This window comes from Lutra lutra, chromosome 15 (assembly GCF_902655055.1).
Source record: "Lutra lutra chromosome 15, mLutLut1.2, whole genome shotgun sequence".
NCBI classification, from domain to species: Eukaryota; Metazoa; Chordata; class Mammalia; order Carnivora; family Mustelidae; genus Lutra; species Lutra lutra.
The window spans coordinates 35,520,733-35,532,492 of record NC_062292.1 but is presented as its reverse complement, the minus strand read 5'-3'; positions in this window follow the sequence as shown (position 1 = coordinate 35,532,492).

The following is an 11,760-nucleotide window of genomic DNA, read 5'->3' as shown; positions in this document are numbered from 1 at the left end:
GAGGCTACCCTCTTAGAGGTTCCTTTCCAGCCCAGGGGGTGAGCTGCCCACGGTCATCAGCCAGCACTCATAAGAACCCAGGTAGGTTCCGGCAACGACCCAGGTCTGGGGCATCACTTTGCCTTCTCCTGGCTGCCAGGTTCTGTGCGTGCGCGGCTGGCTACCCAGCATACCCTGTGGAGGTCCACCTGCCATCCTAACTGGGCACCATCAGAGAAGGAAAAGGGTTCCCCAAGGGGTACAGCTCTGTGAAGGACTTGGAAGAGGAGGGTCTGCCGGGATGAGCGTGTGGGAGATTACCTTCTGCTCCCCTCGGAGTGGTGGTGGAAGACCGCTCAGAAATACAGTATATTGTTTTTTAAAGAAAAAACTACAATCATCATTTTGCTTGTGGGAACTGTTCAGATCACATTGTAGCATATTGTGAATGGTTTTCCCAATCATTAGAAATTCTCCGTGGCTGTAATGTGAAATGCTGGTATAATATTCCATCTCGTAGATAAACCACAGTTTATTTAACTTTCCAAAACTCGTGGATATCCAGACCTTGGTGAATATTTAATTCGTTTGTAGTTATTATTATAAATAGAAGAGAGGAACATATATGTGTGTCCCTATTTTCACTTGCTCAAAATCAAAGTGGAATGATTGCAACAAAGAGAATGAAGTTGTTAAAGATTCTTGAGGCTTCTTGGCATACTGGCCCTAGAAACATTGTACAAATTTCTTCCGGGCTGGTGATGTGTGAGAGGTCTTATCATTATGCCTTAACTTCATCAATACTCCGCATTGACTTTTACAAGTATTTGCTAATTTGATAGGGTGAAAAAATATATTTCACTGCTGTGTTTTCTTCCAGGGTATTGATTGCTAGTGAGGTTCAACATTTCTTTGTATGCTTAAACCATTACTTGTATTTCTTCTGCAAATAGCCTATTCTTGTTCTTTGCACATTTTTCTTTTGGGTTTAGAGGTTTTTGTTATGTATAAATGCCATTTTATATTTTAAGAACATAAATTTTTTGATGTTTTTGTTGCAGACATTTTTCTCAGGTTGATTTTGCCGTTTATTTTTATTTTCTATGATGTTTTTTGTAGAGATGGTTTGAATTTTTATGCAGCCAAATATATCTGTTTTTTTTTTCTTTGTGACTCCTCCAATTGCTTTTGTGCTTAGAAATTCCATCTCCACACTGAGATGGAAATAGTAATCTATATTTTATCCTAAGTATTTTATGGTTCTATTTTTTTTACACTTAACCCTTTAAATCATCGGACATGTATTTTGTTCCATGTTGTGTGATAAGGACTTACATAGATTTGTCCCCTAAACAGTTAACCATTAATCCCACCATCATGTATTAAAGAATGTTTTCTTTCCCCATTGGCTTGGATACCACTTTTATCACATGCTGATTTTTTTTTTTTAATATACAGTACACTTTTCTGAGCTGTCTTATTCTGTTCAGTTGGTTCTTCCATTATAATCACACTGTTTTAATTATTGTATCTTGTACATTCACATAATTTAAAATATGACATATTTGTATATGAAATGTGGCATTTTATTATCTGGTAGAACAAATCTCCCACAATTACTCTGTTTTAAAAAAAAAAATTGGCCATTCCTGCTCATTTTCCAGATGAATTTTAGAATCATGCTGTCTAGCTCCAGAAAAAAAGAAAAAGAAAAAAAAAATCCCATTTGGGACTTGAAAGGGATTAGATTCAACATATATCTTAATTCATGAACCATTTGCATCTTTGTACTATTCAGTCTTGTCATTTGGGGAAAATGACATGTTCTGGGTTGTTGTTTTTTCCCCCCCTCTTTTCTTTGTTTTTGCACGTTTAACTCTTTAAGTGAAATTTTAGTGTGCACTGTATGGTGAGGATCAAAACTGATTCCTTTTCAAATAGCCAATTTCCCACAGTCCCAGCGTTTGCTTCACTCGCACGTTCTCCAGTGGTTTACAGCGGTTATTATCATTTATTAAGTCCTTAAATACATAGTAGGGTCCGTTTTCTGAGCTGCCTAATCCCCTTGATCGGCCTATTCTTGTGCTAATGTTCCACCATTTTGATTCTTGTCTGGTCTTCGCAGTAGGCGCTGGAAGCTGACCACCTCCAGATGGCTCTTGGAGTCTCCGCCCCCTTCTTCCAAACCAGGATTCATTTCCTGTTATAAACACTCAGCCCCTTGATCTGAGCCTCTCTGGTCCAGTAGCTTTTCAGTGCCCAAGGGACTGGGATAGAGCAGTCTGATGCCAGGTTTTGGGGTTTTAGTTGAGAAAACACCAAGGGTGGTGGTGACTGAGGCGGGGTCCCTGTGTCTGCTGCTTCTGTCCTTCCCACAGTTCAGAGTGCCCAGAGGCCAGATGTTGGCTGTGGGGGAGCTCCAGTCTCCAGGGCCGAATGAGGGAGAAAGAAGGGCCAGAACATTTTAGGGAGGTGGTGCAAGTTAATAACGCTTTGCTAGAAACCTCTTTCTTTGAGGGCCTGCTCCGCACCGGGCCTGGGCTAAGGACCTTACATACATTGCTCTAGTTTTCACCAGAACTACCTGAGCTAATATCGCATTTTACATATTAGAAGACTGAACTAGAACCACAGCCCCTCCCACAAGGGAGGGAGAATTTACCAAGGTTTGGGCTACCCTGAGCCCTGTCCTGGTGACAGAATGAGGTGATGTGGGGTCCAAGTGTTTGCAGCTGGTCATCTGAGTTGAAGGCTCAGTGGTCCTCTCTCCATCCAGGCTAATGGGGTCACGTTGTGGGGCCATGTTATTCTCAGCCATGGCAGAAGCTGGGCTTCCAGTCTTGCCTCCGCCTCCCTCCCTCTCCCCAGCCTGCTGTTGTTCCCTCCTCTCTGCCAAGTGGACAAGTTGGCCTTTGCAACTGCTGACTTCCAAGACTGAGAGTGTTTAGGGGAGAGCTGGTATGCCCACCGATGGTGGGAAGCAGAGATGTGGGGCATGGAGACAGAGCGAGCAGAAGGAACCGGTGAGCTGGGAAGCCCGTTGCTTAAAGGAGGGTTCTGTGGACCTGATCACATTCTGTCCAAACCAGTGGCTGAAATGGCTAAAACAGCCAGAATTTAAAAATAATACACATTTGTTTATTTCATCTTTCTTCAAGAAAAGACTACAATCTAAATTTGTGTCTAGTCTTGGTGAACAGGGAGCCCAAGGTCACTTTACTACCCGTGCAGTCTGTGCGTCCTTGACACCGTGGGATCCCCCCTTTTCCACTCAAGTTCAGTCCCCATTGACACACCTGAGTATTGACATACCTCCCTTTAGTTTATCATGGCCTATAGCATTCCATCATATCGATGATCCACATTTTAGCAAAACGTATGCTATCTGGAATGGGCAATGCATGAGCAGACTGATAGCAAAAGATCTGGCCATGAGAACATAAAACACATTGGCTATGCGGGGGATTTTACCTTTTAGAGACATGGGGACTGTCATAATGCAGATTATCATTCCGATAATGAGGCGGGTAGAGCCCTAGGCAGGGAATCTCACTATCTAGGTTCAGACCTTGGCACTTTCTACTATTGACTTTGTGTGTCTTTGATACTTTCTTCCCCTGGTTCTCAGATTTTCCTTGATCTGCCATGATTCATGGCAATCATGAAACCACAGAGATGGAAGGACATCACAGTGACTTTGTTTAACCCTCCTGTTTTAGAGATGAGAGAACACGGGGCCCTGGACGTCAAGTGACTTGCTCAAAGTCACAAAGTCAGCCATTATCTTTGCAGACGCCACCCCAACCAGCCTCGTGGCTTTGGGACTCATATCAGAGGTTGGCACTCCCTTGAAGTGACACCCTTCATTATTACTCGTGCCAGTCCCCCGGCAACCTTTGGAGGGCTTTTCCCTCTGAGTTGTTGATGGCGTGCCTCCTGGACTTCTGCCTCTCGTTCTGGAAGCCCCGTAGCTCTGACTTGACTAGGCTTTATAGAAGAGAGAGAGGGCCATAAGGTTTCCACCTGGGCTCTGGGGCTGCCTTGTTTCCTTACAGGACCCCTGCCTCATGTCTCTCATCTTTTCCATCTGTCTGAGCCGTCCTTCAAGCTGCTTTTGGAACAGCTCGAAGCAGCCCCATATTGCTATGCTGCGCGGGCAGAGCCTGGGAGCTATTTGGCTTATTGTAATTATCTCACCATCTTGCTATGTTTCTATCTCAGTTCACAGAAAGCTCTAAGTGAACAAAGACCAGGGCACAGTGGGCTAGGCTAACGGGGCAGGGTGGGGTTTGAGCCCCTGGAGATCTGGCTGGATCAGACAATCCACAGGTCTCAGGTCCTGATGGAGCCTCCCCTAGGGAAATTGTCTGTATGGTAGGGACTGGAATGAGACCCTAGGAGCAGGTCTTGCCCATGTGACACTTTCATAGAACAATAGCAAGTCAGTGATGTTGCTGAAGCAGGGAAGGGGCGGCTCCACAAAGGAAAGAGACCAGTTCAAGGCTGAGGAGGAGGGAAGAGTGGCTGTCTCTGGTACGTGGGTGCGTGTCCTTTTCCATCCCCTATAGGGTGACCTATAGGGGAAGGTGACCCTGAAAGGAAAGGCCGGCATCCTGGGGGATGTGGGGGTGGGGCTCAGAGAGAAGAGAGAATCACTTCATAGTTTTCCAAGTTCAGAATTTTCTAAAGACTGGGATCAGAGAACATCAGAGGAAGTTTCCTCAAAGGGGATGTTTTGGACCAGATCTCTGAGCTGTGTACTTTTGTCCACTGTCCCCTGGCTCTTTTTTGCATCTCACATAAAATGCAATTTTAGGGGCGCCTGGGTGGCTCAGTGGGTTAAAGCCTCTGCCTTCAGCTCAGGTCATGATCTTAGGGTCCTGGGATCGAGCCCTGCATCAGGCTCTCTGCTCAGCAGGAAGCCTTCTTCCCTTCCTCTCTCTTTCTCTGCCTGCCTCTCTACCTACTTGTGATCTCTGTCAAATAAATAAATAAAAATCTTTTAAAATGCAATTTTAGTTCAGGGCAAAGACTCAGAGAAGAAGGGGGCAATGGCAATGGCAGGGTAGGAATAAGGAGAGGACAGTGATGATAGGAAGCCCAGGCTGGTGGGAAGAAGCTGGATTCCAGCCTCCCTAACACTGAGGCTAAGGCCATGTTGGATCCCCCTTTCCCAGAATTCCTTGAGAGGTGACGTGGAGGCATTGTCCCTGGAAGTTTTCCACGGCCTGGGTGGACAGAGAGCTAGAAGAGGATAAGAAAGAAAGGAAAGCGGCACCTGGGTGGCTCAGTGGTTTAAGCCTCTGCCTTTGGCTCAGGTCATGATCTCTGGGTCCTGGGATTGAGCCCCATATCAGGCTCTCTGCTCAGCAGGGAGACTGCTTCCCCTTCTCTCCCTGCCTACCTCTCTGCCTACTTGTGATTTCTCTCTCTGTGTCAAATAAATAAATAAATAAAGTCTTTTAAAAAAAAAAGAGGGAAAGGAAAGGCGCCATATTTAGTCCCCACCATGGCTACGCCATGTCCCGTATATCTTTCCATTCCTTTCTCTCTTGGTTCTAGAGGAGGAACATGACCTGTTCCTCTGTCTTGGTACCAGCTGTCTTGTCTGCAGGTCAACTCTCACCAGCACAAGCTCCATTCATTCTCAAGATCCTCTCAGCTCTTCACCAGATGAAAACAAGCAGGGTTTACAATAGAACAGACCTGGGGCCAGTAAAGGCTATAAATCTCCTATGTCATGGGCATTCCTGGTCTTCACTCAAGTATAAACGGATTGGGTGCTCTGACCTCAGATTCCATGTCTCTCCTCCTTCCTCGTGAGGTGGCACTAGGGGGTCTCTCTCTCTCAACACCCCCCCCCACCAATAGCCAGAACCACCTTGGGGCCTCTCCCTTGTTCTCAGTCTCCTAGCTCAGTGGGAATCTTGGTTCTCTGGAGATGGAAAACAAGTAACTTAGGACCCGTGATTTTTGTTTCGTTCCTCACAATGCTTAAGTGACCGTCTGCCCTGGGCTTCTTGGATCATTTCTTGACATGGGGAGGCTACTGAGGATTTAGAGAAAAGAGCGGAGGCTGGATCTGGGGGGATGGACGTTTGCGCATGGCAGCTCCTTAAGGGAACCTAGAACTCCCCTCCTGTGCGGCTGGAACTCTATAAACAGCAGCTGTATCCTTCACTCTCAATTCTGGAGTGGTTCTGGGTCCCTTGGACTATTGCTTCTTTGCTATTCCAATGTTACCCTTTCTGATTTCACTATCGCCATGCTGGCTCCATTTTTGGCCCTTGCTCTCTCCATGGTTCCTCAGATCAACGGTTGAGTTTTGAACTTGGATTCTAGTCTGGCCTTTGGCATTTCTCTCCACTTGGCCTCCACCTTGGCTGTGGGTCAGAGGCACCCCTGTCTGGTAGGGAGGGTGGTCCCTAGTTGGGACCTTATTCTTTGGAGCCCTAACAGTGCTCAGGGGGCAATTCAGGGTGCAACATGGGGGTGGTGGGAAGGGGTGGAGACCTGGGGCAGGGAGGCAGAGTGGGTCGGGGCTTGACTTCCTATTTCTACCAGGGCAACTCCACTCGGATCTGGATTCTGTATGAGCCTTTCTATGGTAAAAAGTTGGAAACCATGGATTTGGAAACAAAAAGAATTTGTTAAGGTCACCTCAGTGATTTACTGGCAGCTTAGGGCTTTAGGAGGCGACAGGCCAATGACTGGGGCACACTCCTGAGCACCTTGACCCTGGAGCATCATCCACGCCTCCAGGAGTCTTGCGGTTTCTGCGTTTTGCCCTTGTTCTGCTGGGAGAGGCCTGAGGGCCCAGAAAGCTGGAGCGCTGCTGTCACCGGCTGTTTCTGAGCTGAAGGACCATCCACCCCTTCTGCTTTGAGCACGGTGTGCTGGAACCAGCGAGGCCCCTTTAATGAGTTCTGAAGACCCCTGACGGCACAGCTTGTGAAGACCTGTGGGGTCAAGTCCCACGGAGGTCATTAACCTCAGTGTGATTCTGGGTTTGCTATATAATTTCTCTGAGCCTTGGCTTTCTCATCTCTAAAATGGGAATAAGCAGTATTTCCTCTTCTGACGTTTATAGGAGTCAGTGTGATCATGTCTGGGTGGCTTTCCCCACAGTAAGCTCACCCATGTGCACACCCTGCTTCCCACACTACCTTACCTTAACACCTTCAACCTTAAGGTCAAGGAAGAAAGAACTCAGGACCCCAGCGCTTTGGGAGAACTGGCCAAGAGGAGTGATCATGTCTGTTTTCCTTCTCCTCCATAGGCGTCCTCACCCTCTTACAGGGAAATGGAATGGAAATGGAGACTAAGAGCTGCCTCTAAAGTAAAGGGAAAGGAGGTGGGTTCCTGTAATTCCCCAAGCTCAAGGCTCACGGCTGTCAGCGGGGACTTAGCTCCCATCGTGATTCTGTGGACTTTAAAGTCACCAGGGGTCATCTTGGGTGGAGGTGGAGTCGGGCACATTCCTACCCTCTGGGGTCCATCACCTCAGGCTTCCCTCCCATCTGGCTGGGGATGCCTTGGATGCCCACCAGCGCTCCAGGCTCAGCTTTTCTAAAATGCATCCTCAGAGTTGGGGGCACTTGGGGTGACAACTAGGAACTGAAAAATGGAGCCAAACGAAGATGGGCAGCTATGGAAAGATGAGACTGGGAGGATGGACCTGGCAGCACGGAATTCCACGTGATTCTTGGGGATATAACAACTAGGCTTTTTTTTTTTTTTTGTACCAGTTTTTGGTGTATGCTTCTGTTGTATGATTATAAATGGGCTAGGATAATGGACATTTATGAATGCCTAAGAGAAAGACCAGAGATGGGGATGATTTCCAGTTTTTCCCACTTCCCATTATTCCCCATGATGACTCTCAGAGTCAGCCCCTCTCCCGGGGTTTGGAGCTGGAACCTCCCGGCCCCTTTGTCATGCTTTGCTTTGAGGTCACTCCACACCTACATGATCTCCGTCCCTTTTCTTCTTTGCTTAACCAGCAAAGGTTGGGAGTTTTCAAAAAGTAATTTCTACCAGGAAATTAAGAGTAAAAGAACCCAGGTTTTAAAAAGCATCCAAGTACAAATGTGTGGTCGTCAGGGGCTGGGGGAGAGAAGCACGGGGAGTTGTTTAGTGGGGACGAAGTTTCAGTGTGACAAGATGAGAAGAGAAGGGACGGATGGGGATGGGGATGGGGAAGTGTGAATGTACTTCATGCCCCTCAGCTGTCCACTGACCCACGGAGAAGATGGTCAATTTTGTTAATGTGTATGTCATCACAATTAGAAAAAAAAAAAAGAAAGAAAGAAAGCTCCAAGTGGATGGATTTACGGATCCTTGGTGTGGGGTTTAGCTTCAATGTTGAGAGTGGGTTGACTTGTCGTTTCCTCACTGTGATGGTTAATTTTTTGGAGCAACTCTGTGAGGCTATGGTGCCCATTTCTTTGGTCAAACATCAGTCTAGGGATGCCTGGGTGGCTCAGTCAGTTAAACATCTGCCTTTGGCTCAGGTCATGATCCCAGGGTTCTGGGATCAAGCCCCACATCGGGCTCCCTGTTTGGCGGGGTGTCTGCTTCTCCTTCTGCCTTTGCTCTCCTCTTTGCTCACACGCTCTCTCTAAAATAAATAAATACAATCTTAAAAAAAGAGAACAACAAAACCCACCAGTCTAGGTGTTGCTGTGAAGGTACTTTTTAGATGTGAGTAGCATTTATAAGCAGTAGAATTTGAATAAAACAGATTGCCCCCTATAATATGGATGAGACTCCTCTAACCATTGAAGGCCTTAAAAGCAAAACTGAGGTTTCCCAAGGAAAAATAAGTTCTGCCTCCACATGGCCTTGGGACTCAAGACTTCAACGTTAGCTCTAGCCCGAATTGCCAGCCTGCCAGCCTGCACCTTGAACTTCAGACTTGCCAGCCCCCAGCCCCAGTCATGTGAGCCAGTTCCAGAAAGTCTCTGTGTCTGTCACTGTCGATCTACCCCCCTACACACACACACACACACACACACACACACACACACGCACACACATGTACCCACACCCTATTGCTCTATTGATTCTGTTTCTCTGGGAAACCCTGACACATACACCCACCTGGAACTAGCTGGGGATGGAGGTGCCCAGATTTCTCCCTGAGGGGAAAGAGGGGAGGTACCCCTCCAGGTCTGGTAAGCCCTCATTTCCTCTCCTACTCTCTTTCTCTGGCTTCTCACTGGGCATCAGCCCTCCTGGGGTATGTGCCCTCTGCCTCCAACCAACATACCCATCTCTGGTGCCACTGCCCTGGGCCTATGGGCCTGGCCTACCCTTTGGCTTTCTGGGTGAAAGGGTGTCTTTCCTATGGGGCCCCAAACATTTTTTGGACCCTGGCGCTAGTCAGGCTTTCAGGAAGCCACCTACTGACTTTGTAGCGGGTTGTACTCTCTCTGTGGCTTTAGTCCATGGGGTTTGGCTTGATTCATTTCTCTGTTTTCTATCCACTTTTAGCATATCTACTGGCCGCTTCATGGCTGGCTTTGCCTTTGGGTAAAGCCTTGATCCATTTCCTGTTTTCCTCGGTCAACAGCCACACCTAGGCTCCTAAGGACTTAACTCTCAAGCATCAGTTTCCTTTGTGAAACCTGTGAGCATTAATTCAGCTTCTTCCCAGAGCCAGAGAGAGGCCCTCATCTCCTCCTGCCTGTAGATCCTGCTGGACTGTCCATAAAAGAAGGATGGTTCTTCTTTTAAAAGAAGGATGGCTAATACTTTCTCTGTCTCATTCACCTATTATAAAATCTAAGGTGTCCATTATATGCATTATCTTATTTAACCCCTCCCCAAACTATCTTTAAGATACAGTATCCTCATTTTATAGATTTTGAGAACTGAGATGCAGAGAGGTTATGGAACTTGTCCCAGAACACACAGCATGGGAATGGATTTCAGCCCTAGGCAATCTGAATTCAAGTCCTGTGCTCTTAGCCAGGGATAGATAGAGAAAATCGAGCAAGTAGAAAAGAGTAGGGTATGAAGAATAAAGATTAATAAGACAGAGATATAAAGCAAAATCAGGAAGAGGATGAATATTATAATAACTTGCTGTTGAGGGTCTGGTACATGTGTGCTACAGGTGGGTCATAAATTCGGCTCCAAGCTTTGAGCCACAGGTGGGAGCCTCCTCCGTCTTTCAGCTCACTCACTGAGCAGAGGGTCGGACAGCTCCTGGTGTTATTGTGATCAATACTGTGATCAAGCACAGGTTACCACTTCCGTAAGTCCTCTTAAGTGGCTTCTTGTGCGGGGTTTCCCTCAAATCGAGGGGCCCAGCTGTCTGAGCATCCTACTGCTGGAGTTTGGCAAAATTATTTTGCACTTGTAGTAGGAATGATATGTAATTCCCCACTAAGTAAAGGGCAGAGTCTTTCTCTCTTAGAATAATGATTTGCTATTGACGTAGGATTGTAAATTCTGAGAAAGTTGCATCATTAAGACTTAGCATTCTTTCCCCCTTTATATGTCCAACAGTGTCTAATCTAGTGTCCAGCTCACCTCAAGGGATGAATCAATGAGGACGGTGTTGAACAAATATGAATGTTAGCGGAGGCCGACGGGAGTGCTCCCACAGCCCCTGCTTGTAAAAAGGAGGGCCCATTTCCAGGGAAGACCTCCAGGTCTTAAATGGCCTAGAGCTAATGAGAGGCACCTTACTGCAGAGGGGGTGGGGGAAAGAGCATGCAGTGGGAACTCTGCCATAGCTGTGCGACCTTCAGGAAATCACTTAACCTCTCTGAGCCTCAGACTATAAAAATGGACCATGGCTTTCATATGAGAGGATGTTCTTGCTAGAGCCTGGAATACTGTAGGTGGTCCACAGAATTTAGGCGCTCAATCGTTCATTCTTCAGAACGTTCTTATTGGTCTCTGAGGCGGGGCAGGACTCACTGTGTCCTGTCCTGGGAATACAACAGTGAACCGGACACGAGGGGTGGGGGGGCGGGGGGTTTGCGGTGGATTCCCTCTTCCCGTCACTTCCTTCCCTGCAGCAGATATTTGATAATAGGCCTGCTTTGGGGCACCTGGGTGGCCCAGTCCCTTAAGCGCTGGGCTCTTGACTTTGGCTCATGGGTCGTGGGATCCAGTCCCAGAGCTGTGTCCGGCTCTGCTCAGCGCGGAGTCCACTTGAGATTTCCCTTTCTCCCTCTCTCTTTGCCCCTCCCCCTGCTCACACACACTCTGTCTCTCAAAATGACTCAATCTTAAAAATAATAATAATAATAATAATAAAATAATCTCAAGTCCAAGTTGTTGAGGGACGAGCGGGGAGTGGCAAGAAGGCCCAGGGAGCCCGAGGAGAAATGGCCTCCTCCTCCGTGCCAGCCGACAGTGGGATCCCAGCAAGCGCTGGCGAGCCCGGTCTCCTGGGGCTGCCCCGCCCCACACGGTGACCAGGCCCCCCTGGCTCAGCAGGGCCAACTCTCCCTGCGGTGGAACGCACGGTGGCCGCGCTCTGGGCCGGAGTTTTTAAAGCGGAGCCGGCACGGTTGATGTTGGTCCGCGCGCTGGCGGCCGGACCCTCAGCGCGGTGGGAAACGGCGCGCTCATGCTACGCCCGCCTCGGCGCTCTGCTCTTCGCCTGGCTCTTCAGGGTGTTGTGTTTGCATTTTCCTCACCCTCAGGATCAGCATTTGCATCTCTCCAGTCTCTCCGGGAACGGTGCGTGCGTGCGTGCGTGCGTGCGTGCGTGTCCACACGCATGCGCACAGACTTCGTAAACGCAGAGCCGCCCAGTAA